This window comes from Pavona decussata, unplaced genomic scaffold (genome assembly GCF_977016875.1).
Source record: "Pavona decussata unplaced genomic scaffold, jaPavDecu1.1 SCAFFOLD_428, whole genome shotgun sequence".
In the NCBI taxonomy this organism is placed as follows: domain Eukaryota; kingdom Metazoa; phylum Cnidaria; class Anthozoa; order Scleractinia; family Agariciidae; genus Pavona; species Pavona decussata.
The window spans coordinates 72,501-97,500 of record NW_028145785.1 but is presented as its reverse complement, the minus strand read 5'-3'; the positions used below and the strand labels follow the sequence as shown (position 1 = coordinate 97,500).

Below are 25,000 nucleotides of genomic sequence, written 5' to 3'. Positions count from 1 at the left end.
TTGATAGCGCCTGGAATCACAGATACAATTATTGGTTCAGAAACTGAAGCCGACTGAAGCATGCGATGAGTCCTGGGATCCCAGACATTCTAAATTGGATTGTGTGCGTCTATAAAACAAGGGGTGAAAAGAAATAATTTTTGTTTTCATTCAATGCGTTGTTCTAGTTTCCTACTTTTCCTAAAGGAGTTGAATGGCACAAGAAAAAAATTAAGAGGAGTAAAACTGCCGTAAATGGTGTTTATTATTATAGCCAAATTCGGACTTAAAAAGAAGTTTTCACAGCCTGGCCACTAGCGGTAGGTTTTTCTTGTCGCTGCAGAGTAAAGCTTGTCGCCTAGCGCCGCTAGATCACTGCCCTGAGGAGGCATAAATTCATGTTCGTTTGTTCATATAGGCGTTGCTAAAGTCGAAAATGTACTTCCCAGAAAAACCGGAAATTCTGAAGGGGAGGGGGGGTTCACGATTATGGAATTCTGAGGGCATAAGGGGGGGGGGGGGGGGGGTAACGCATTTTGGAATTTCCGAAGGCAAGGGGGGGTTAAAACATGGAAGCCGTCCGTTGTTGGGTATGGATATTTTCTGGAATTGCCCATTTGGATTGTATGGATAATGTCTGGCCCGCCCTTTTCCAGATCATACATGCTGGCCTCTTGCCTCACAAGTGCTGCATACACATTCATCACTATGCTGATGCATAATTATTGATGTTGCTAGCTTTAGCCCTTAAATCCATACTGCTAGCCAATACAGCTCCTTTGGAATGTACCACCATTCCTGGTGGCATACTCACAGCAAGTCCTTTCAAAATAGAAAAGATTTAGATGTTAAAAGGAAAAAACTTACATAAATAAAGAGGGTTTTTTTTGTTTTGATAATAATATTATTTGTTACTATTAAAATGATAACACAGTCACCTTTTTTTTTCTTAGCGACTGCACAGACACTAAAACAGGAGTTAGAAATGTGATCATTGCAGGTTTTGCCTTCCCTTGCCCCCCAAACAACTAAGTTCTTTTTTGAGAATTAACGTGACAAAAAGTGCACAAAGAATTTAAAAACTGTAAGCATTTGTCCTGAAAATAAATCCATGCCATAAAAGAAAAAAATACCAACATCTGAATTAGTACTTAAAAGGACTCAATAGGCCACTTGCGGGTTGCTTTGAACCTCATTATGAAAGCGAGGCTAAGTGTAAAGTTTTTATTGTGAAAATTTGTTGTCATTCACATGCAAACAAAACTAATTTACATATGAAAGGCTTTGCACTTATAGCCCCATTTTAACAACAAGTTCAAGGCAGCTCAGAAATGGCCTACTGCATTCTGCTGACATGACAAATAATTTGTCAATTAATTATTTATATTAAGTAAGAAAAACAATCTAAGATTTGTTTTATTACTATTTTTAAAATAAAATTAATTACCTCTGACTTTTGGGCAGTTCATTAATTGCCAGATAAATTGGCCATACTCCAACACCAGAACATTGGGTACTGGAATCCCATCAGTGTTGAATATCAAACTGAAATTGTTGGGGTTATGTAAAAATCATCCAGGTTTACAGTGTTCCCTGTAAGATGATCCATCAACAATGTCACATATTTTAGAAGGGTGTTGCCTTGTCAACTTGTTCACCACGTGATTCCACACTTCCTCCTCTGTGACAAATCAAAATAATTATACATACATGCACAGTAAGGACTTCAGGAGTGCCAAAAAATATGCAATTAATACGTTTAATTTGCTTGTTTAATCTGGACTCTTACGAGCCAAGTTGTGAATGCAAATATGACATAAAAGTTTTCTCATCATGATCACCAAATGAAGGCTACATTTAGAAACTATCTAGAGGCTCATTTCTACAGATTTGCCTTTCCATGCATACAGGTTTAATGCCATGTTAGCACAATTCTCTGCTCCGGAAAAAAGTAAATTATATTGTGACCCATAAATGCATGCTAAAGTATTGGTTTGTACTTTACTTGTTTTCCTATATCTTGTCAGATACCAAAATTTGCTTTTGTTAATGAACTCCAGAATAATTATTGTGTGCTCTTAGCAGCTTTTTCTACATAAAGAACACAATGCAGAAGTAATGGACAAAATATGGGTGGCAGGGAAATACACTAATCTAGGGATAAGGGAAACCAGGTCCGGAGCTCTCCTGGCAGGAGACTAGATCAGGTGGTACCGGGGGTAGCCACCTTGAACAGGTCAGAGGTCCTGATCAGTCTCCAGTAGGGTGAGTCCCATATTCCCTAGTCACAGGGAACATCAATCCAAGACATGTTGCTGAAGCTTCAAAAAGGAACCACATGTCAAATTATTAGTATTGTTATAAAGAGTACCTGTTTTCCAATCATCCCTGTCCCATGGTGAACTTTGTCAAGCTTCCATTCATCCCTTCAAAACCAAAACAAGACCACACTGGTCCCCAGCATTTCATACACTTTGCAAGCTTAAGGTGCATAAAGTTGTGATGGTTGATTCTGCAGCTGCCTTCACCTAAAATAAAAATATAAAATTATTTTACATTTTTCCTTGTGAAGTCATAATTACTTTATGTAACTGGGATTTTGCCTGAATTGACAGTATTTTGAAATACAGGTGTCTTAAAAATCGTAATTACTTGCCCTGAATAGCAAAAAGGGGTCATGTTGGCAACAAGGTCTTTCTTTGGATACACTGTTTAAAGCTCATGAGGTATAACCATTACAAATAATTATTGTAGCTTACCATACAAAGGTTCATACTGGCCAAAAAAAAAAGGTCAAGCAAGTGCTCCGCTTTCACCAAATAACTTTCTGAAATTGAGTCCCCAAGAAGAATGTGTATGCCTTCCACCGGCAAGGCAAAGTGCTCTAAATACCCTTAAGGTAACTTCCATGTTTCGCGAGTGCCTTCAGGAAAATCTCGCGTACGCGCGCTGCTTTCGATAAAACCACGGAAAACTATATATTACTGTAAAGCTGATAAATTGAAGATTGCGAAATATCAATGTTTTTTATTTTGTTGGATACATAAGCACTCAGAGGCCTACAAACTCAATACTAGCGACGTGTACTTAACTGAATTACCCACTCTCACGTAAAGGCGCACAACCAAACAGACTGCACAATATCAATCAGGAGATAATAGGCTAACAAAGTGTGTCAGGCTTTTTCTTTATTCCTATTGGTTTGTGAGAAAACCCATCCTAAAGATGGACAATGGAAAATTTTTGTAGTCGCGTCAGATGTTAACACGTCACGGGAAAAAATATTTTGAATTTCGTAAAAGCCTGACACACTTTGATACATTAATATCTGATGGCCATTTTGGCCAAATTTCGTTGAAATCTGGCAAATCTACATACCCTATTAATTCTATTGAAGATGGGGAATTCGCGTAAAAATGAAAGCCGTGTTTTCGGCCGTGAAACATTTTCAGAGTTTTCGCACCTCATTAAAATACTTGTCAACGCGCTCATGCCGCCGGCCAATCAAACACAAAGAAGCGTTCCCTGGGGAGTTCTGTAGATATAAAGAAACAATCGAAATTCCCCGCGAAAGCATTTAGTGTTACTGTAATATTGTAAAGCGATTTCTTTATGGGAAAAGTTAAGTCTGGCGCGAGAAAGCCACCGGCAAAACCAAAACAAAGAAGAAAACGGTAGATAGACGCAGAACATGAAACTGGCAGCCCCAGCGGAGTTGAGAAGAGACACGCACTTCTCACCGCTATCAGTAGATCAGTACACGAGGCTGCGCGCTTAAGTTCGCTGCTTATTTTCAGCCGGTCAACAACGACGAAAGTGGCTGAATTGTTGCCGGCATCTTCGATTTCGGATTCCGAACTAATGTTTGACTCTCCATTATCGGATTTCTTGTCCTCGAATTTCTCTGCTGCCGAGGCAGTTATTTTTATCCGGCTTGCCCCGATGTCTTTCGACGAGGATGGGTTTGAAAGAAAATCTGACTGGTTGTACAAAGAACCCTTGTCGCTCTCCGCCAGCTGAAGTTTTTAGGCTTCGTCAAATGATTTTTTGACCTTCTTTGGCCCCGTTTTTTCTTAACTTTCACCCAAGGTGACTTTTCTTCATAACAACCTTTTACGCAATGCTTGAATCCAAAATGGAACGCTGTTTTACAGTGAAATTTTACATACAACGCCGTGACATGCGATGAACACGATGGCAAAAATATGCAAATTTGCCGGTTATTCGAGATCGCGGGTAAATTTTGCCACGTAATATGTCAACACAATCCCGCATAAATTGGATTATGACACCTTCACTCGCTCACCACTTTTCCTACAAAACTTTGTTTTTCACATAGCTCGCGTTCTTTTTGAGATTTCTAACGGCTGTTTTCACGAAACTTTGCAGCCCTTTCTTGTTTCAACAGTTATCTAAAAAAATTATTTGAGAAAAATTCGACCTTCCTTCCCTATAAGTAACCTTAAGAGATAGACTTCTATTTAAAATATATGTAAACTCTATTTACTAATTTCTATTTGAATTCTATTTGAAATAATAGCAATTGTTCTATTTAAAGAATAATTAAATGCTATTTAAACTTTATTTAATCTCTACTTAAACTCTATTTAATATCTATTTAAACTCTATTTAATCTCTACTTAAACTCTATTTAATTTCTAATTAAACCCTTTTTATTCTCCCTTTAATCTCTATTTAATGACTATTTATTATTTATTTTTAAATTTTGAATACTACTTTTGCTTGATATTTAAAATCTATTTACAATCTATTCATTTTCTACTTAAACTCTATTTAAATTCTACTTAAACTATTTAATCTCTATTAAATTTCTGTTTAAACTCTATTTAATGTCGATTTAAATTCTATTTAATCTCTATTTAAACTCTATTTAATCTTTACTTAAACTCTATTTAATTTCTATTTAAACCCTAGTAGTTGAGGATAGAGAGAGCTAGGACATTTTCAACCAATCTAAATTACCCTCAGTTCAGCATAAAAAAATCACAAAAACCGCCCAAAACCAGAATTATTTTTTACCCTAAAAAATCAGGGTAAAAAATAAAAAAAAATCTCAAAAAATTAAAAATCCGACCACTTTTTCAAAAAAAAGTGTCCCAAATCAAGTCTCCCTTGATTTTGCGTAAAAAATTCTGGTGAAACCAAAAAAAGGACCATTTAAATTTTTTTTTTTTATAAATATATTTAAAATGGATTACTCAAAAATGAACTGCAAACAACTAAAAAGATTATGCATAGAACGAAAAGTTTTTTATGCTACAAACTTAAGAAAAAAAGAAATTATTAATCTTCTCATCACATATGACGAACACAATCCAAATATTGATTATTCAAACAAAGAGTTCAATGAACTAAAGCAAATTTGCAGAGAAAGAAAAATTTTTCATGATGAAAACTTGGAAAAAGAAGAAGTTATTGAACTGATGAGAAAAAACGACAAAGATATTTTGAAAATTCAACATAAAATTCAACAAGACAGAGAACACGAAATGAATGGACAAAAAAAGCCACAAAAAGACGTTGAATATTGTTACAAATGGTTTGAAAAAATTGAAAAAGAAATAGAAAGAGAACCAACAAATTATTGGCAAAAAAATCTTGAAAGAATAATTGGTTGAAAAAAATTTGATTTTCACAGAAATCCTGTAAAAATCATTCATTCTCTTTTGAAATCATACACAACATCACCAATCACGATTTTTCCCTTTTTGCAAGCATTTGCAATTCCATTAACGCAAATATTCATTCCTTTCATAGCTTCCTTTCTCGTAGCGAATTCAAATCGGCTTTCGGCATTTGAAAAAACATAAGGCTTTTTCATTTTGTCTTTTTTTGAAGAAAGACCAAGCGCTTGTTCCAATTCATTCTTCGTGAAAATTACGTTGTTTTTTATCTGCTTCTTTTTAGCCATTTCAACAAGCGAAGAACGAGCAGATTGCAAAATGATTTCATCACTTTGTTTGATTAATTCAATTAAATCATCCTTTGTCTCTCTGGAGAGAAACAAATCAAAGATGCCTTTTCCTCTCAATTTCAGTTTCAAATCAAGAAAATCGTTTTCCATTTTAAATAAATATTTTTTAAATTTTTTTTAACAGGAAGTAGATGATCTAATCGTTTGGGACTTTCCCACTTTATTAATAAACAATGGTATAACAATGTTTTATTGACAACATTTTATGGCCGCTGTTTCTTTGTCATTGCTAAGCTCGGTACAAAATATATGTCGGGAAACGCCGTTTCCCAAAATGCAAATTTCACTTATCTTATTAATATTCTCGTCGGGAAACGCCGTTTCCCAAAATGCAAATTTCACTTATCTTATTAATATTCTTGTCGGGAAACGCCGTTTCCCAAAATGCAAATTTCATAAACATAAATAATATGCTTTTTGGGAAACGCCGTTTCCCAATATGATAATTCAAGTAATGTTTTTCCAAAAGGTTGAGTCTTCTTCACATATTTCACGAATTATTTTCATGCTTGACATAAAAGTACGGATTGAAACTGCACAGTAACAAAGTCTTGGATATTCTTGAAAGAGTTCGTTAAGTGACATTAAAAAATTGCAATAACGAGTTGTAAATCCGGTCGCCTCCTGAATATGTTTGAACATCCTCCGTGAAAGGAATATTTTTCCGTCTGTCAATAATTTTCCTTGCCTTGAAGCAAACAATGCAGTCTTCTTTTTATGAGATAAAATCGCTTCGGACAGTTTTTTCAAAAGTTGTATTAGCTCTTCTTTGTTGCTGGCGGTTTCTTCAATCAATCCTTCGTAAGACATCCCCAAATGTTTCATGTCCATGAACTTGGTTAAAAGCTTCTTAATTTTTTCTTTTTTATCTTCCTTTGGAATGGATTGCTCCACATCACATTTTGCTTGAATATCTTTGTAGCATTTTTCCAGATTAGACTTAATTCTCGGATATTTCTCTCCAAGATTGGAAAAGCTTTGATGAACGTCTTGAAGCATCTGACTGTCGTCCATACTTTTTTAGTTTGGCAAGAATCACTACGTGGTATGATTTATATTATACACGTGTATGATTTATTATTGGCTGAAAAAAGTCATGTGGCAGTTAGGTCATTTACGAAAATAGCACCAAAGTCCAATGTTCACCTTGACCTTGAAAAACAGGAAGTTTTAACCTTTCAGCGGGAAAGCCTCTGTTGCATAATCATTTTTGAGGACGTTAAATCATTTCACAGAATTGTTTTATCTTTTGAAACAAACAACGAAAAACCGCCCGCTCGCTTTTGAAATTCAACTCTCAACTCGCTACGTCGAGAAGGGATCCGAGTTTTTTTTGATATTTTTTTTTAATCTCCTCTTTCAAGGCATCAACATCAACTGGCTGCGTGGGTTCGCTTTCCGCTTTCACTTCCCTCCTTTGTTTATTTCGAAGACGCTCTTTCATCGAAAAATATTTTTCAACCTCTCGCAAAATCGAGTCAAACTCACCATCAGAAATAAATCCATCCTTCAATGCTTTTGAAATCAATCGATTCATTGAAAAAAGCGACGATTCAGCGAGAGAAACCGTTTGCTCGTGTTTTCGCAGTTTATTATCGCAACTCTGACTTACGGCCATTGAAGCCGATGAGACAAGCGTCGTCACCAATGCGGTTAAACTCAAAGGAACTCCGACAGCAATCCCGATTCCGCTCAATGAAGTTCCAACACTGCTTGATGCCAACACGGTTGTCAAAAATACTGAAACGGATGTTATTTTCGAAGCGACTGATTTTGTTCTCTTGTATTTTTTGCTGACCCGCTTGTAATGAGAAATCTCTTCTTCGAGTTGTTTTTGACAATCACAAATCTTTTTCAATCTGAATGGTGCAACGTCGCTTTGCGATCTCATTTCGTTCACTTCAAGCGACGGATAAAGTTGAGGCGCACTCGGAATAATATTTTGTTCACTCATTTTATTAAAAGATCTCAAATAATTTCAATTTCGAATCTAAGCGGAAGCCCATTAAAATCGATGACCTCACCAGTTTCCTCTTTCACTGTGATTCGCAAAGAATCAATTATTTTTTTCCCACCTGATATTTTTCGAAACGGGCTACGTGTTGATGAATATTCAACTCTTTCGAAAGGACTTCCTTTGACGTCAAAACACGCCAAAACATTTGATGGCTTTTCATTGAAAAAATTTTCGTTTCTATCAATGAGATCGCAGTTAATGATTAAGTTTTTGAATGAAACCAAACGATTGATGATGGTATCTCCAGTTTTCAGTCTGTGTCGATGTTGTCTTTTAATCAAATTTTTATTTTCTTCAATAAGGCTAAGAAGAATAGACAGGTCACCATCAAAAATAACTTTTTTCCCAAGAGGATTTTCGATCACAATTGGACCCTTAGCTTGATCAAGTGTTACTATTATGCCTTCTTTTTCAAGTATAACCTTTAATTCTTTTCCGAGTGTGGAAATAGTGAAATTTCCGGGGTAAATCCTTTTAACAGAACTAACATTTTTGTCATCATAAATGCCAATTTCTCCTCTCTCTTTCAAATTGGTCCAAGAATTATAAAAAGAGCAACTGATCAACCGGATGAACTCAAAATTTTCGATTGGTTGATCAAGCCAAATTGTTTGATCATTTGAATTTAATAAAAAAGTCAAAACAACCATTTTCTTTCAAAAGAAAAAAATAAAAGTAAAATGAACCGGAAAAAATTTGATGATTTAATGAATTGGATAGATTCCCACCCAAAAGAAGCAAAAAGACTTTCCGAACAAGCAGAAGAAAAAGCGTGGCGAAACTTCAAAGCCAAATTTCCTAACGCTGACCTCAGCAAATTCGTTGCACAAGTGGATATGACCGACAAAACACACGCAACAGCTCAAATAAATTTGGTTATTGTTCCCGGTCAACATTGGCAAATTGTTTCACCCAACCCCAAAGATTGGTCTGTTGAAATGAAGAAAGCTCTTGGATTTGGAGGCTTTCCAATCGAGCTAATTCTCAATTCAAATCCTTCAAATCCAGTTCCAGCTGTTCCATTTTCAGCCAAAATCCCCGAATCTTTTGGGGAAATCCTTAACCAACCAATCAAAATTTTTGTAAAACCCAACGAAAGCTTCACAACAAAATTCCGAGAAATTTTTACGAAAACAAAGATCACCCACAAAACAGCAAAAGAATCAAGAAAATGGCTGAATCAACCAAACATGGACCATTGGCCGCAACAACTCAACTTTGCCTTTTGGTGCGCAACAACAGCTTCTGGAATCTCAAGACATCTAGTCAATTCACTCCCACCTCAAATCAAGTCCTTTCTTCTTTTCCACATTTATTTCACAACAAGAAGGATTCTCTTCGAAATGGGAGGAATTCAAAGTGAATCTGCTCTCCCAGGTGATCCCACATTCAGTCAAACTGAAAACAAATACGACATTCCTTCATACAAGAGAATCTGTGCAGAATTTCAAATCTCGCCAAACGCAGATTTCAGATTCACCTTTGGTCAAAATTTTGGACTTGGATATGTTAACATATTTTATCCAGGAGAAGGAGACTATGCACAAAAGCATTGGACTTATCCTCCAGCAACCCTTCAAAACCCATCAAGTCAAAGATTCTCCGATGAAGGCGGAACTGACGCAAAAGGAAACAGAATTGATTTCATCAGAAACGATCAAGGAGCTGACAAACAATTCGAATTTTTCATGTCAAACGGACCTCTCAATGGACTTTCTCAAGCAGGAATGGCAAGAATCAATCAATCAATTGAAGCATTCGTTTATTGCATTCTTGGAGCACAAGTCAACGTTAGATCATCAATCCTTGGTGAATTTGGAGGCGCAAAGGAAGCTCAAAGAGAATTTCTCGTCCTTATGGAAGATGCAATCAGACAGCCTGACTTGTCAAAAAGCATCAGTAGATATCAGCTTGCGATTGATGAGGCAAAAGTCAGGCTTGATCTTGCCATTTCACCAGGAACATGGTTGATGCCTTCAAATTTTGTCATTAACACTCAAAGCACAGTTGGATACAACAACAATCTGAAAAAAGCAACTGGAAACATGAAACTCGGAGTCAACTCTGATGTCAATGTTGACTTAAAAAAAGTTGGAGCCAGGAATATGGATGGAGGACAATCAAAAAACAACAGATCAACTTCGCATTCTTCAAATCCAGAAAATGAAAACAAAAATACAAAACCACCGTCTTTGGATTCACAACAAGTCACAAAACAACTTCAGGAAGCGAGTGAAAACCAAGAAAAAGAAGAATCAAGTCAACACGAAACTTTCAAATCTGGCGTCATCATTGCAGCATCACTCGGAGCATTTGCCATTTATCGGATTTTTCGTTGAGTCCAATCCAATGGATTAAACTCAATTTTTAACTCGCTATCGCGCGCTCGCTCCGCTCGCTTTCTTTTGAATCTTTTCAACCATGAAAACTGCAACAGCAAGAATCAACAGCCAAGCGTTTTTTCCAAGGAATCCAACAACTTGTCCTGCAGTTTTGAAGATGAAACTGACGATTGAACCAATCAATCCAGGAAGAAGTTGACCAAGCTTTTTTCCAAGATCTTTCAAAGCATTTTCAACTCCTTTGGCAACAGATTTGAGTCCTTTTGAGAGCGCATTCACAATCACACCGATTGTTGTGCCAACAGCAAGGAAAACAGCAAAAACTGTGAATCCATATTTCTTGAAAATGTTTTTGATTTTCTCTCGAAGAGGCCTTTCTCTTTCTATTTCTTCAATTTGTGTTCCCAGCCTGGCAAGCTCCTCTTCATTTTCTGCAACTCTTGCCTCAACTTCTGCTCTCAGTTGGGAAGAAGTGTTTTCATCTTCTAGGATTACTTTATCATTTTCAATTTGTTTTTTTAGTTCAGCCTCTCTTTCATTCAGTTCATCAATGGTTTTTGTCGTGTTGAGCCTTTCTTCAAGAGTGTTTCTTTCTTTTTGTTTTTTTGCAAGATCAGATTTGAGTTTGTCAACCTTTGCTTGTTCTTTTTCTTTCGCTTTCACTTGTTTCTGCAAATCCAAATTTTCTTTTTTTGCATTTTCAAAATCTTTTTGCAAATTCTTTTTCATTTGCTTCAGTCTTTGCAATTCTGTTTGATTTTCAAGACTCGAACCATGTTCTTCTTCCAGTGCATCAATTTTTGCTTGCGTTTTTTCGAGTTTGTTTCTATAATCTCTGATTTCTTGAGCATTTTTTTGGAGTTCTTCAGCATTCTTTTCTGCTTGTTTCAATTGTTTTTCTGCTTCTCTCAGTCTCTGCCGGTTTTCTCTTATTTCAGAATTATCTTTAGCGATCAAAGATTCAGCATCAGTTCCCAAAGCAGATAATATTTCTTTTGGCAATTGTGGGTTTAATCTTTCTTTTCCTGTTGTTTGCTCTTTGGTCATTAATGGGTAGAATTTTTTCCCACTTTTTTTCATCCTGACTTCTATCTTATCTTTGAAAAACGAAGCTTCAAGTTTATCATCTTCTGCATTTGGGTATAATATACTGAGATCATCCCATGCATCTTTTGTGAGGGATTGCGCTTCTCCCCACGTTTGTCGACCTTGAGTTTCACCTTCAATGAAAGATGTTTCTGCAGTTTTTGGTCTTGCTCCTTCTTTTCCATAATCTCTGTTCATTGTTGTATTTGGAGTACTTTCACTGGGATTGTTTATTTCTTGATCAGAATCTTCATCATCATCATCACCTTTATCTTCATTTTTATCTTCTTCATCAGGATCAAGATCTTCTAAAGGAATGTATTCTGCCATTTTAAAAATAATATATTAAAATGGAAGTCAGTGAAAAAATCAATCCGAATTTTGAGAAAAAAACCTCAAACGCATTGAAGGCAGACAGAACTGTTCACAGAGTCACATTCAACCCAAACAAAGCTTCCCCCGGTGAAACACTCAGGATTCCAGTCCCAAAGCTTCATGAGGGAACAGTCTTGGTTCCAGATTCACTCGCGTTGATTTTTGATTTGGATGTGAGTGGTCATGCAAATAATTTTCTGGTGAACAATGTTTCAAGAGCGTTGGTTTCCAGATTGAAAATCAAGTTTCCTGGAGAAATTCTCGTTGACACAGACGGTTGGGATCTTTTCAAGCTATGGGAAGATCTTTTTTTGACAAAACACGAACGAGAAAACATGTTGAGTGAGGGAATTCAATCTGAGGCTCTCTCAAAAATCAGATCCAATGCTGGAGACAAACCAACTTCTTCAGTCGTGAAGGAAAACAAGCTCAATGATATCTTCAAAAGCAAATACAGAATCAGACTTGATCACGAAATTTTGAAAGATCATGGAGTTTTTTATCCAAGAGCCTTGTCTGATGAACTGGTTTTTGAATTGACCCTTGCTCCTGCAAGCGGTGTTGTGAAGGGATCAGATGCAACAAAACTTGCATATGAATTGACAAACATTCAGCTTGAATATGAGGTTATTCAAAGCAAAAAGCTTTCAGATGAAGTCAATTCAAATCTTCTCAACGGAGATCGTTTTATGTTTGAGCATGTCACTCATCACAAGACAATCACAATTGCAAAGGGAACAGACTCAATCATCAACGAATCAATCAATGTTCCGAGAAGATCAATGAAGGGAATCCTCCTCCTTTTCTTCGAACCTTACACTGCAGGTGCAAGAGATTCAGAAAAAACATTCAATCCTGACATCACAGAGGTGAAAGTTGACGTGAATGGAGTTCCAAACAAGATTTTCAGTCAAGGAATGAAAACGAGAGACATGTTTAACGAAGTTTTCAGAAGATTTGGAAAGGAAAACTCCTCAATGAACGCAACTGAATTCTTTGCTGGAGACAAGTTTGGATTGTTCATCGATCTCAGGAGCATGAAAGACAATGATCTTCATGGAAGTGGAATGAGATTGGTGAACACAAAAGACGGAGTTTATTTGTCAATCAAAAGAAAAGCAAGTGGTTCAGGAAATGTCAAATGTCACATCTTCATCTTGGCTGATGCACAATTCAGCATTTTAAACAAAGAGCTTGAGAGTGTAGCATATTAATTTCTTTTTGATCAATCAAAAAGAAATTTTCAAACCGGAGGCAATTCAGTTCCAGGAGGAACAATCATTAACTCTTCTCTGACGAATCCTCTTTTTGGACCATCTTTCAAATAATAAAGAACCGGTTCTTTTTCATTCACAATTGCTCTGTCAATTGAAAAAACTTTCAGAGACCAATTCGGATCAGTTGCTCTTCTTTGACCTCCTTCAAGTTCACCAGGAGCAAAAAGAAACCTCACATTCACTGAAGAATCGAGTCTCTTTTCATTTTTTCCAACAGGTCTTGAATAATTTGGTTTCTTTGAATCAACCACCTTTTTTTTTATTGCGTCAATTGGTTTCTTTCCTGTAAGTCGAGTTGTTTCATTGTTCAATGCTTTCACAACTTCTGGAAGTCTTTTCACCCATTCCGTGGATCTTTCACCTGATTTTAAGTTCATTTCTTGGGAATATTGAAAACTGAAAAGTCTTTCACCCAAAGTTCGATTGAATCTCTCAACAATTCCTTGATCACGGTGAACATTTGGATTTCCTCTTCTGATTCTTGTTTCATGTTTTGACATTTCCTTTGTGACATCACCCATGAATTCTCTTCCTGGATCAACTTGAAGAATTTTTGGCCATTTCAAAGGTCCTTTGTAAATTTTTTGAAAAGCCTTTGAAACTTCAGAGGAATCTTTTGAAGTGAGAGGTTCAGCGGCTTTGAATCTGCTTGCAACATCAACAACAGTCAAGGCATATTTGAAAATCTTTCTCCCTCTTGGGAGTTTGTCATGCGGAAGAAAGAGAAGATCGGCTTGATGAACTGCATTGGGAAGTTCAACGTCAAATGTTGGTCTTTGGATGTTTTTGGGAACAGGAAGATAAATTTGCCAGATTGCTTGTTTCATGAGCCAGATTTTTGCTTCATTTTCGGGAACACCGGATTCTTGAGAAAGTTTTTTCACTGCTTGAAGGCCTTTCCAATATCCTTTTGGGGAATAATAAATTTTTGAGAGTTTCTTGTTTGACATTTTAAAGGAAATGACTTGCTGCAAATCCAAGAGCCAAGGCTGATCCTCCAACAAAGATCAATTCTCCCTGTTTTTGAGATTCGCTTGGTTTGTAAAAATTTGAAAATTGAGGTTCTTTGAGATGATCAATTTTTTGTTGATGAACCTTGTTATAAAGCTTCAAAGCATAATCAGTGTTTGCAAAATTTTGTTTTGCTTCATCTTTGATTCGATCATTTGTTTGAATCCAATCATTCAGTTTTGCTCGATTTTCTTCATATTTTTCATATTCTTTTTGATATTTTTCAACTGCCAGGTTGTGTCTCTTTTTTTCCTCAAGTGAGGCTGATTCTGAATCTCCAGAAATAAATTTTGCGAGATAAGATCCACCAACAAAGGCGGTTGCATTGATTATTGCTCCTCCAATCATGATTGCGATGCTTGCCATTTTAACTTGGCAATATTTTTTGTTTTTCAAGATAATCTTTTGTTGCCAAAGAGGCAACAATGATGACAGTGAATTTCACATAATTCATGAGATTTGAGGAAGGATCAGAAGTCATTGGTTCCTTGATGACTTTCTTTGCAATCCATCCAAATCCTGCAGCCAATCCAGTGATTGTTGCAGCATCAGTCATTGTTTTCACGAGTTTATTGTCTGACATTTTATTTGAAAAAACAAATTAATCCATTTGTTTTAATTTTGGAATTTTTTTTGTTGCAGCTGCAGCTTGCTGCGTTCCACTATGTGGGACTTGAGTAACGTTTTGCCTCTCAACTTCAACCATATGATCAATCAATTCTTTTTGTGCTTTTTCGCTTCCCACTTTTCTTGTTTTGAAAAGACTTTTCAATTCCTCTCTCTTGTAATACAATCCAACAACTGAAACCGCAATGCTGGCAACAGAAAGCATTTGAGTGAGTGATAATGAGCTGCTTTGCTCGCTTGAGTTTTCAGTTGTTGTAGGGTTTTCTTTTTGTTCTACTCTTTTAGTGTCTGTTTTCGTGACTTCCTTCGCTTTTTTCTTTGCTTCTCTTGCTTTTTTGTTGTGTTCAGCAAGTTTTTTTCCAGCTGCAATTCTTCCTGGATTTTTTGGAACTGTTTGTTTCACTGTTGTTGTGATTTGTTCAGGTTCTTTTTCAGAACTTGTTTGAGGTTCTTTGATTTTTTCAGAACTTGTTTGAGGTTCTTTGATTTGTTCTTGAGTTTCCATTTTAAATGATTTTTCAATTTCTTGTCATTTAATTTAAAATGGATAAATTGAACAAAGAAGAACTTGAAGTTCTTTTGGAATATTTCAAAAATGAATCAGAAGAAAACAGACAAAAACATCAGCAATATCTTGAAAAAGACAATCTTCGAGAAAATCATGAGTCAACATTTCATTTCTTTCGAAACCAAACTGGAGAAACAAAGACAAGACTGATGCAAGTCTTCAATGAAAGACTCAAAAACGAGATGAAGTTGAAAAAGGATATCTTGAAGGATGTCAGAGAACTTTTTGAAAATGATAGAAAGACTCCTTTCTTTCACAAGTTTCTTGGTTATTCCGTTTCTCTTTTTCTTTTGTTAAAATCAATGCAAATAATAATGAAATAATTTGTAATTTTTTTTTTATTTTTTTTATTTTTTTTTTATTTTTATATAAAATATGTCTCTCGAATCTGAAAAATTCAAATTAATCCCATCAAGTTACAAAGGCAACAATTTCGAAAAAATTCAATACGATGGCAAAGATCTTCTCCAAAAACTCAGGGGTGATTTTGTCATCACAAAATATGGTCAAAGACTGCAACTTGTTCTTAAACCTGACAATTACGAGATTTTTGATCGGATCCATCGTTTGGCAGGAAAAGAAAATGTTACTTGTTTTGGTGGTATCGGCATTTCTATGAACAAAAATACTCCATTTTTTGATGAGTTCAACAAAAGAATGGATCAAAGCAAATGTTTCAATGAAAACAGAGAAATCAAAATGCGTGGTTGTGTTCTGGCGTGTTTTTCATCATTTTCAAAGAACGGCGTGCTTCTCAACCTTTATGCAAAGCAAGTCAAAGTAAATGAATTTTTGATTAATGATTTTACGAATGAAGAGATCGAGTCATTTTTTGATCTTGAAGATTAATTTCATTTGGTTTCCAAATGAAATCAGTTTTTTGGAAAAACTCAAATAAAAAACAATTTTTTTTCCAAAAATTCTTTTATCATTTTAATTCCATCCAAATAATCTTTTCCAATATAATCACCCAATGAATCTTTGATTATTTCAATTTCTTCAATTTCAATCGATTCTTTTGCTGCAATATTTTTGTCGTATCCATCTTCATCTTCATCAAAATCTTGATAATCATCGTGAACTTCATCAAATTTCAAAATTATTTCTTCAATTTTTTTGTCCTTAGATTTTTTTTCTTGAACTTTTTTTTGAATTGATTTTTCGTTTTCTATTATCCATTCAAGAATTTCAATTGACTCACTTAAAAATTCTCTGATTTCATCAGGATCTTGATAATTTTTTTCGTAATTTGGTTCTAAAATTTCTTCAATTTCATAAAAAAAATCATTATATTGTCCATTTGTTGCTGAATTAATAAATCTATAATATTTTTCTGAAATTTCATAAGTTTTATCAAGGATTTTTTCAATTTCCAAACATAAATTTTCATAAACACTGAATTGATTGAAAATTTCTTCTTTTTTTGCATTTCTGATTTCCCAGTGGCACATGAGTTTTTTGTGAAAAAATATTTCGTTGAAATCATTTTTTGCAAGAACTCTGGCTGATAATGATTGAAGACTTTCCATTTTATTTAAAAATAAAAAAAAAATTTTTTTTTGAATTTTTTTTGAATTTTTCAATTTATTTAACAGGTTCTTATCAAGTTCTTCTTCAATTTCTTTCACAGGTTCTTTCATAGGTTCTTATCAAGTTCTTCTTCAATTTCTTTAACAGGTTCTTTCATAGGTTCTTCAAGTTTCAAACTGTTTGCTGCCAAAAGACTTGCACTCGCAGCAGCCATGTACTTTCCGTATTTCAAATAAAGACTTCCAGCAATCAAATTGAGTTCTCTGTTGACAATGAAATCATTTTTCAATCCCCTCAAAAACTTTTCTTGGTCAAGAGGAAGGAAAAGACAAAGTGCTTTTGCACTTGCTTGCAAAAATGTTTCAACAATAGCTCCGCAAGTTTTTGAAGACAAAGAAGCTTCGTATCTCTTGAAATATTTTTCCACATCTTTCTTGGAAAGTCTTTTGATTTGATCTTGTGTGAGTTCAACTCCAATCATTTCCTTGCATTGACCACTTGCTGCCAAAATGGCAAGATTTTCTCTGCGATCTGTTTCAATTGGTTGGGGTTCAGTTTCAAGAAGCGACATTACTTCTTTCATTGATTCTTGTTCTTCGATTTCCATTTTAAATCAAATGAAAATTTTTTCAGTTCAAAGAAATTTCAAAAGGATGCCTGAGGGAGAAATCAAGATGAGAAAACTTGACTTCTTTCAACTCTTTCATGTATTTTTCCTTTTCATCTTTTGTCAAATCTCCTGCAAATTCTTCGAAGACTGTTTTCATGTCTTTTGCTGATGGGGTGAAAAAAAGAATCAAAGAAGCAATGTTTTCTCTGAAAGGTTTTGCTATGCTTGACATTTGTTGAGTGAGAACCCAAACACTGATTCCTGAATGTCTTGCAGAAAAAGCAAGTTTCACAAGTTCATTTGTCCTTTTTTTTACATCTTTTGATGAGGCGCAATCATCGAGAATGATCAATGTGTTTGTTCCTTCAAAGGCAAAAGAGATTATTTTTAGCCAGTCATTGATGTGATGGTGTTCTGGGATGATAATGAAAAAATCTTTGTCATTCTCAGCAAAATTATCCCAGGTTTTGTTGTTGACGAATGTTGGACAAAGGAGGAAAATGAAATCAAATTTTTGATTGAATTTTGTTTTGAGAAGATTCACAAGAAAAGTTGTTTTTCCTGAATTTGTTGGTCCAACAATTAAAGCATTGAATGGAATGTTTTCTGGATTCATTTTGTTATTTTATAATGTCCTTTTGCAAACGTGTGGATTCCATCTTCTCTTATGACTCTCTTGTCATCATTTGCAGAAAGAGCAATCTTGTTAACTGTTTCTGTGAAAATTTCGTGTTTGTATGATCTGATGATATTCATTGATCTCATTTGTTTTTTTCCTGAAATTAGACAATCTTTGTAATCTTGATGTGTGATTGTTTTTTTGATGACTGATTTTTTGATTCCTTTGCATTTTTTTTCTTCCTTTCCTTCATACATTTTGACTGAATAAAGTTTTGACCTGAGTCCAACAAACTCTTCGATAATTTTTCCTCCGGCTTCGTCTTTCATCATTCCAATGACTTTTTTGTTGATTCCCGTTGGAATGTTTGAGGGATGATCTTTTGGAAAATTTGATGTGTCAAACTTTTCTTTAACATCTTGTGAAATGTCTTGGAAAAAGTAATCTGTTTCCATTTCATAACAAAGAGAATCAGTGTCTGTGAAAAGGAGTTTTGCTTTTTCTTGATATTTAGGTTGGATGTAATTGAAGTGAAAGTCAAAGATGAGAGTTTTTGAAACATCCAAAATCGACATTCCACAATAAATTGGTTTGTCAAAAAGAAGTTTCACTCTTTTCATGTGAATTGCAATCAAATTTTCATCAAATATTGTGCAACTTTCAAAGTTTGGTTTTGCAGCGAATCGCAATGCTGAAAATCTGTTGTTAACCAATTTGATGTCCACCCTTTTCCTGATGTTTTCCATGGTTTTTCCGAAAACAGAATTGTTCATGAGTTTGAAAAAATCTTTTTCGAAATCATTCTTTCCGTTTGCTCTTAGTTTTGTGTTGAGTTCAATGTAAGGTTTCAACCAGGCTTCCTCTTTGAATTTGATGATTCTGTGAATCTTTTTCAGTTTGAGACCCATTTGGAGATATTGCTTGAGATTTCTGTGATGAATCACATATTTTTCTTTTTTGTTGAGAGTTGGAATGAGTTTTTCAACATTGTTGACAATGATTCTTTCAGGAGCAAGTGGGAGATCATTGTGGAGATCGTGAAGTTCTTTTGGGTAATCAAGGTCGACTTCAAGAATGCAAGGAAAATTTTCCCATTTTTCGAATTCTTTTTCATCTGCCCAAGAAAATCCTCCAACAGGCAAAGGCTCACACATTGCCCAGCCATAAAGATTGTTTGCATCAAGATAAGGAATAAATGTTGAAGGTTTTTCTGGGTTGAAATCTTTTCCCATGTATTTGTTGTTTGCTTTTCCAAATCTGTTTGAAATCATTGAAACACCTCCTCTGGTTCCTTTTTCAATCATTTGAAGCATGTCAATGTCAGTGAGGAGTTCAAGTTTCACTCCAGTTTTCTTCAAAGATGCATCCCATGCAAGTCCAGGAGAAGTGAAATACCAAGCTGGATCAAGTTCATAATTTTCCAGACAAACATTTCTGAATTCCTCAAAAACATCAGTGAGAAGAAGAACATCTGTTTTGAGATAAAGATCGTGATAATCTCCCATGTTTTTGCAGTTGAAAGTTTTCCAAACGTTTTGAGCATGTTGATAATCTTCATCTGTGATATTCTCATCGTTGAGTTTTGAATAAAATTTTTCTTTTGGGGGAAGATTTGTTTCTTTAAATTTGTTGATGTTGTCCATGAAGTCATAAGGATAAACTCCCTTTTTTGAAAGAAGGGTTAGTTTTTCTCTCAACAAATCTTTTGATACATTTCGAAAATCTTTCCAAATTCCTTTTTTTGTTTCAATCTTTTTGTCTCTTTCCAGATTTTTGACCAATGCATCAAGAGAAGATGCCATGAATTTGAAACTGTCAGCGAATCTGATGTCGTGTTTGATTTCATGTTCTTTTCCGTCTTTGTCTATGTAACAACCAACAACTATCTTTTTTGTGAATGAAATGTATTTTTCCTCATTGTTTGGAATGCACCTGATGTCACCTTCAGTTTTTCCAAGATTTTTGACGAAAAGATGAGCATCATAGTTTTGAAGATTGTGAAAAATCACTGGAGTGAACCATGGCTTTCTGTATCGTAGATTGCATGAGTTGTGAGCTGCTCCTCTATATTTTCCAGTGAAGTGACAGTGATCCCTGACTTTTTTGTCTTCTCGAGCTTTGCTCGGATTCCCCGAAGGGGAATCATCTTCAAATTCTCCTTTGCAGATCCAACATTTTGTTGATTCGTTGAAATCTTTACAATTATTTTGTGTCATAACCAGAGGCTTTTTTGGGATATTTTGAATCCTTGTGATATCATCTTCAATCATTTCAACAAAGATTTGAGAGATGTCTGAATCCTCATTTTTCATTCGATAAGTTACTGTTTTTGAGAGCTTTTCATCAAAAGAGCATTTGATGTGATAACAAAACCCACAAGGTTTGTGCTTTTGAAACTGGTTGGTGAAGCACTTTTCTGGATTTGGTTGACATCCGCTGATGGGTTCAACAAGAGACTCAAAATCAGCATAAATGGCAAATGGCATTTTTTGTGAGCGAATGTGATTTTCGAATTGGATGAAAGTTCCCTCTTCTGGCATTTCGATGAATTCATTGCTTTGACAAATCTCTTTGTGAATTTCAAGTTTTTCATTTGTTTGAAAAGCATTCAAGCATCTTAAACAAATATGAATTGATCCATTGTGTTTTGTGATTTGACTTGACAACAGTTTGCTCATGTTTTTTATGAGGCAATAATGATTTTTTTCATCATCAGCAATCAAAAGAAGATTGATTTGGTGTTGCCTTTCAACTCCTTTGAATATTTTAAGAGGATAAAAAACTTCTTGAAATCCAAAGACATTGATTGAAATGTTTTGATTTAATTTTTCAAAATTTGTTATTTTTTTCACATCAACTGGAAATTTCAGACCATTCCAATTGAGTCTTTTCGAATTTTCCCTGAGATTTTTGTCAATTCTTTCAGGATGTTTATCTGCAGGAAAAAGTGCTCTGGTGACACACCATTTGAAGCATTCATTATCATCATTTTTCATGTTGATAATTGCTTTTTTGTTTTTGAGAACTTTTGGAAGAGGAATATATGATCTCCCTCTGAGTGGAATGAATTGTGTCATTTGAACTTCAAGTGAAATAACTCTTTCAAGAACTCAATTTGATCCTCTGTTAGTGAAATTTTGAAATCTTTCTTCGATTGTTTCAATCATAGAGTCAATGATTTCTGATTCATTTATCGCTTCAATATTTTCAATTGTTTGAGAATGAAAATATGGATACGCAGTTATAACATTTCCGTTTGTCAAATCAGTTCTTGTCATATAGCAATTGAGAATGAGTCTCACCCTTGTTTGTCGATTTTGTTTCATTAATCGCAAAACATCTGGTTTGACAAATTGCAAAAATTCTCTTTCGTCAAAATTTCCTTCTGTTTCAATTCGAAATTGTCTTGCAGAACCACTCAATGCTGTTGATGTTTCTGTGATTTTTGCTCTTATTCTATTGATTTCTTTCAATTTTGAGATTTTTTTGTCTTTCTCGATTTCTTCGGGTGTTGATATTTTGATTTTTGGAAGAGAAGGGCTTGTTGGTTTTCTCAAACCAAGCATTTCCTCGAGTTTTCTGATTTCTTGGCGATTTTTTTCTTCAACTTTTCTTCTTTGAATTTGATCTTGATTTTTTTTCACTGCCCTTGTTGGTTGGATAATTTGTGAATTTATTTCTGGAACTGGTTCATCAAAAATGGGTGAGAGGTTTCGGGCTCTTTCACGTTCTCGTTCAAGAGCTTGATTTATCGCATCAACGAGTTCTGCTTTTCTCAATCGACTGAATCTTCTCAGTCCAAGCCTTCTCGCTTCAGCTTTTAATTCTGGAACTTTCAGTCTGTCCATTTTAAATATATTTATAAAAAAATTTTTTTTTTTGAAATTTTTTTATAAAAATTTTTTTTGAAATATATTTCAAAAACAATAATTTCAAAAAAAAAATTTTTTTTGAAATTTTTTTGACTTTTTTTGAAATGGTCCTTTTTTTGGTTTCACCAGAATTTTTTACGCAAAATCAAGGGAGACTTGATTTGGGACACTTTTTTTTGAAAAAGTGGTCGGATTTTTAATTTTTTGAGATTTTTTTTTATTTTTTACCCTGATTTTTTAGGGTAAAAAATAATTCTGGTTTTGGGCGGTTTTTGTGATTTTTTTATGCTGAACTGAGGGTAATTTAGATTGGTTGAAAATGTCCTAGCTCTCTCTATCCTCAACTACTACCCTATTTATTCTCTATTTAGTCTCTATTTTAATGACTATTTATTTTCTATTTTTAAATTTTGAATACTAATTATACTTTTGCTTGATATTTAAAATCTATTTACAATTTATTTATTTTCTAAAATTCTATTTCATTTCTACTTAAAAGTCTATTTAATCCCTATTTAAATTTTATTTAAACTTACTGAATCTCTACTTAAACCAATTTTCTTCTCGATTAGCTTGGGGGAGGGGGAGTACAAACTCCTTCTCGTATGTTTTTCTGTCTCAGTCTTTTGACCAATTTAGCTTATAGATTTAGCTTGTTTCAGTGCGTCCGGTGACAGTATAGCCTCCTGGATACAGCTAGCGATAGGATTTAAACCGTGCAACACTCTTTATCTTCTTTATCTTGCAGTTTTTGTATTGCCCGGCCCGGCTATTTGTTTTTGCATGTTGCAAGATGTTGAGTTTCTTATTAAGATTATTTGCCTTTTGATCCTTCCTTTAGCATTGTAGCGAATACCGTGCCAATAACCTGGTTTTTCCTAGTGAGAGATATCAGGAGATATCAATGCGTGAAATTGACTACGGCTGTGTTTTTTTCATCGCTTCCGAGTCGCTCCGCTCTCAGTACAGTAACTGTGATTTTTGAATTTTGTCTCCGGACACACTGAAACGAGCAAAACCAAACTAAAACAAATGCCTCGAAAGGCAAAAGAACAACAGTTGCTAAACAGAAATCACAACAAAAGGTTATAAACACGCACGATAAACGCAAAACGCATTAAACCCAAAAACGACGTTTGAGATCGATAAAACATGCGACCCACATGCACATGAGTTGCGCTTTGTTCAGTGACTATCGTGCAAATCCTCAAAATCATCATATAGACCCGCTGCAAAAATACAAGAAGGTAAATGGTCAAAAGACCAAGATAGAAGCGGCAGACGTGCAACTGAGTAGGCCAAGTTGTGTAGACCTACAATTATGTTCCACCCCAATTTTACGTGAATGGCCGTGATCATTCCCTAAATCACAGTGGCGTGATCACGTATTTTGTTTAATACAGTGCTGCTTCGAGAATACGCTCTACTGAAAGTTGACAAGCCTAACAATTTAAACATTAGTGTGCGATAGCGGTTCAGTCCAAGTAGTACCCGGAGTAGTAAAACGATTAACACATTTTCAAAACATAAGCGTTGCAGTAAGCTTAAGTTTATTTTCCTATGTACATAACAAAATTGAACAACACACAGCGCAGTCTTTCAGTATGCAGTGGAATAAAAGTATACATTTAAGTCAAGTTGAGAACTACAACATTTAAGCTACGTCAAGTTTAACGTGAACTAATATTTTTATGGTACAGAAGATAACGATCACTCTCGAAGTAAATCGTCGTGATTACGCTTAAATATATGATAGCGCTGCTCACCTCAATAATTGGGACGTTCTTCGATGTTCTTTTTCCTGTGCAAAAATGTCTAAAATACAACTTGGAAGTCGAGTTTTCCGGCATTTTACAGCAAACCTAAGAGGTCCTCAGACTCTCAGAGTATTGTAGCGATGTACTTGCAAGCGGCTAGTACGCAGCCGGAGACAATCTGAAGTAACAGTCTGACAGCGTTGTTTACAAAACGTACGGGTGCGGATCTCCACTCCAGAAAAGCAAAACATTGACCTCATGAAAACTGTTTCCCAAACTGATGTGAGAAGATACTTCGCATTGAAAATGTTCCCGCTTTTCTAAGTCAGATTACCAACGGTCAAGTTTATTTTCAGGTCAATTTGTGTAACTCGATCGGGTTGAAATATTTTGAAACAGTTTCATGACAGCTGGCCAATTAGATGAAAACCTCGGTGTCTCAAGAGACCTTTCAGATAAAATTCCGACACGCACATGTCACGGAATTTAAAGAAATGACGCTAATTTCCCGAAGCTGTGCATGTTCTGGTTGGAAATGTTTTTTCAGCGCATCGTTGTGTACACGCAAAAAGGGAGCCTGTAGGGTTTTTCGCTTTGGGTCGAGTTAAAGAACTGAATCGAACATCAGGCGACATATGCTACAACCTACAATCCTGCATGTATGACTGATACGGTATCACTCGTATATTTAGTCGTTTAGAAGGCTGCTGTAAATTAGTTTGCTGGAAAGATGAGCGAAGAAAAAGACCCGTATACCGGTCTATTACACAATATTTAGCATTCGTGAATGGTTCTAATTTGTACGTATTTATGTATTTGATCGGTACCATCGACAACTCGCAACTTTCAGAGGGTAACTGTTGTTAAACACAATGAGAGGGTGAATAAATTAAAGCCAATAGGTATGTGATGAAAATTAAACTGAGTTTTATTAAAATAGGGCTATTTCAAATGTATTTCCATGTTTTTTAAAACTGCATGGTTTTAAATGGTTGTATTTTTGATGTAGATATTTTTTAAATACAATACAAATATGAAAGAAATGTGATGGTATATTTCCAGCCTGGTGAATGAATGAGAATGATGATTATTCTAGAAAATGACACAGGCATACTTGGAAAAAAGAAATCCGAGTGCTCCTATCAGGAGTCGTACCTAAGACCTTCCGATTACTAGTTCGGATACTCTACCACTGAGCTACAGGAGACTCGTGGGAGCTAAGGCCATTAAACTAGGTTCATGGGACAAACATCCTGCATACTGCTAGGATTTGAATGTCGAACGTGTGGTATATGAAAGAAATGTGATGGTATATTTCCAGCCTGGTGAATGAAT

The 25,000-nt window shown here is 35.1% G+C and overlaps 1 protein-coding gene and 1 long non-coding RNA gene across 6 annotated transcripts in view; both read right to left on the bottom strand.

Moving 5' to 3' along the window:
• LOC146450740 (uncharacterized) overlaps positions 1 to 461 on the bottom strand; it is a 4,982-nt gene extending 4,521 nt beyond the window's left edge. For both annotated transcript variants that reach the window (XM_085100040.1, XM_085100039.1), the window contains exon 1: positions 1 to 461. This exon is cut by the window's left edge and continues 1,017 nt beyond it. The gene's annotated coding sequence lies outside the window, so the exon portion shown is untranslated.
• A 60-nt stretch (positions 462 to 521) lies between these two features.
• LOC146450739 (uncharacterized) overlaps positions 522 to 25,000 on the bottom strand; it is a 28,701-nt gene continuing 4,222 nt past the window's right edge. Inside the window, exons 1-4 of one of the 4 annotated variants that reach the window (XR_014860233.1) lie at positions 23,675 to 24,118; positions 2,351 to 2,507; positions 1,427 to 1,660; positions 522 to 801 (exon numbers count right to left, since the gene is read on the bottom strand). This is a non-coding gene — a long non-coding RNA (uncharacterized LOC146450739). Of the gene's footprint in view, positions 802 to 1,426; positions 1,661 to 2,350; positions 2,508 to 3,357; positions 4,073 to 23,674; positions 24,119 to 25,000 lie in introns of those variants that run through there. The other 3 variants (XR_014860235.1, XR_014860234.1, XR_014860232.1) reach the window with 3 other exon arrangements.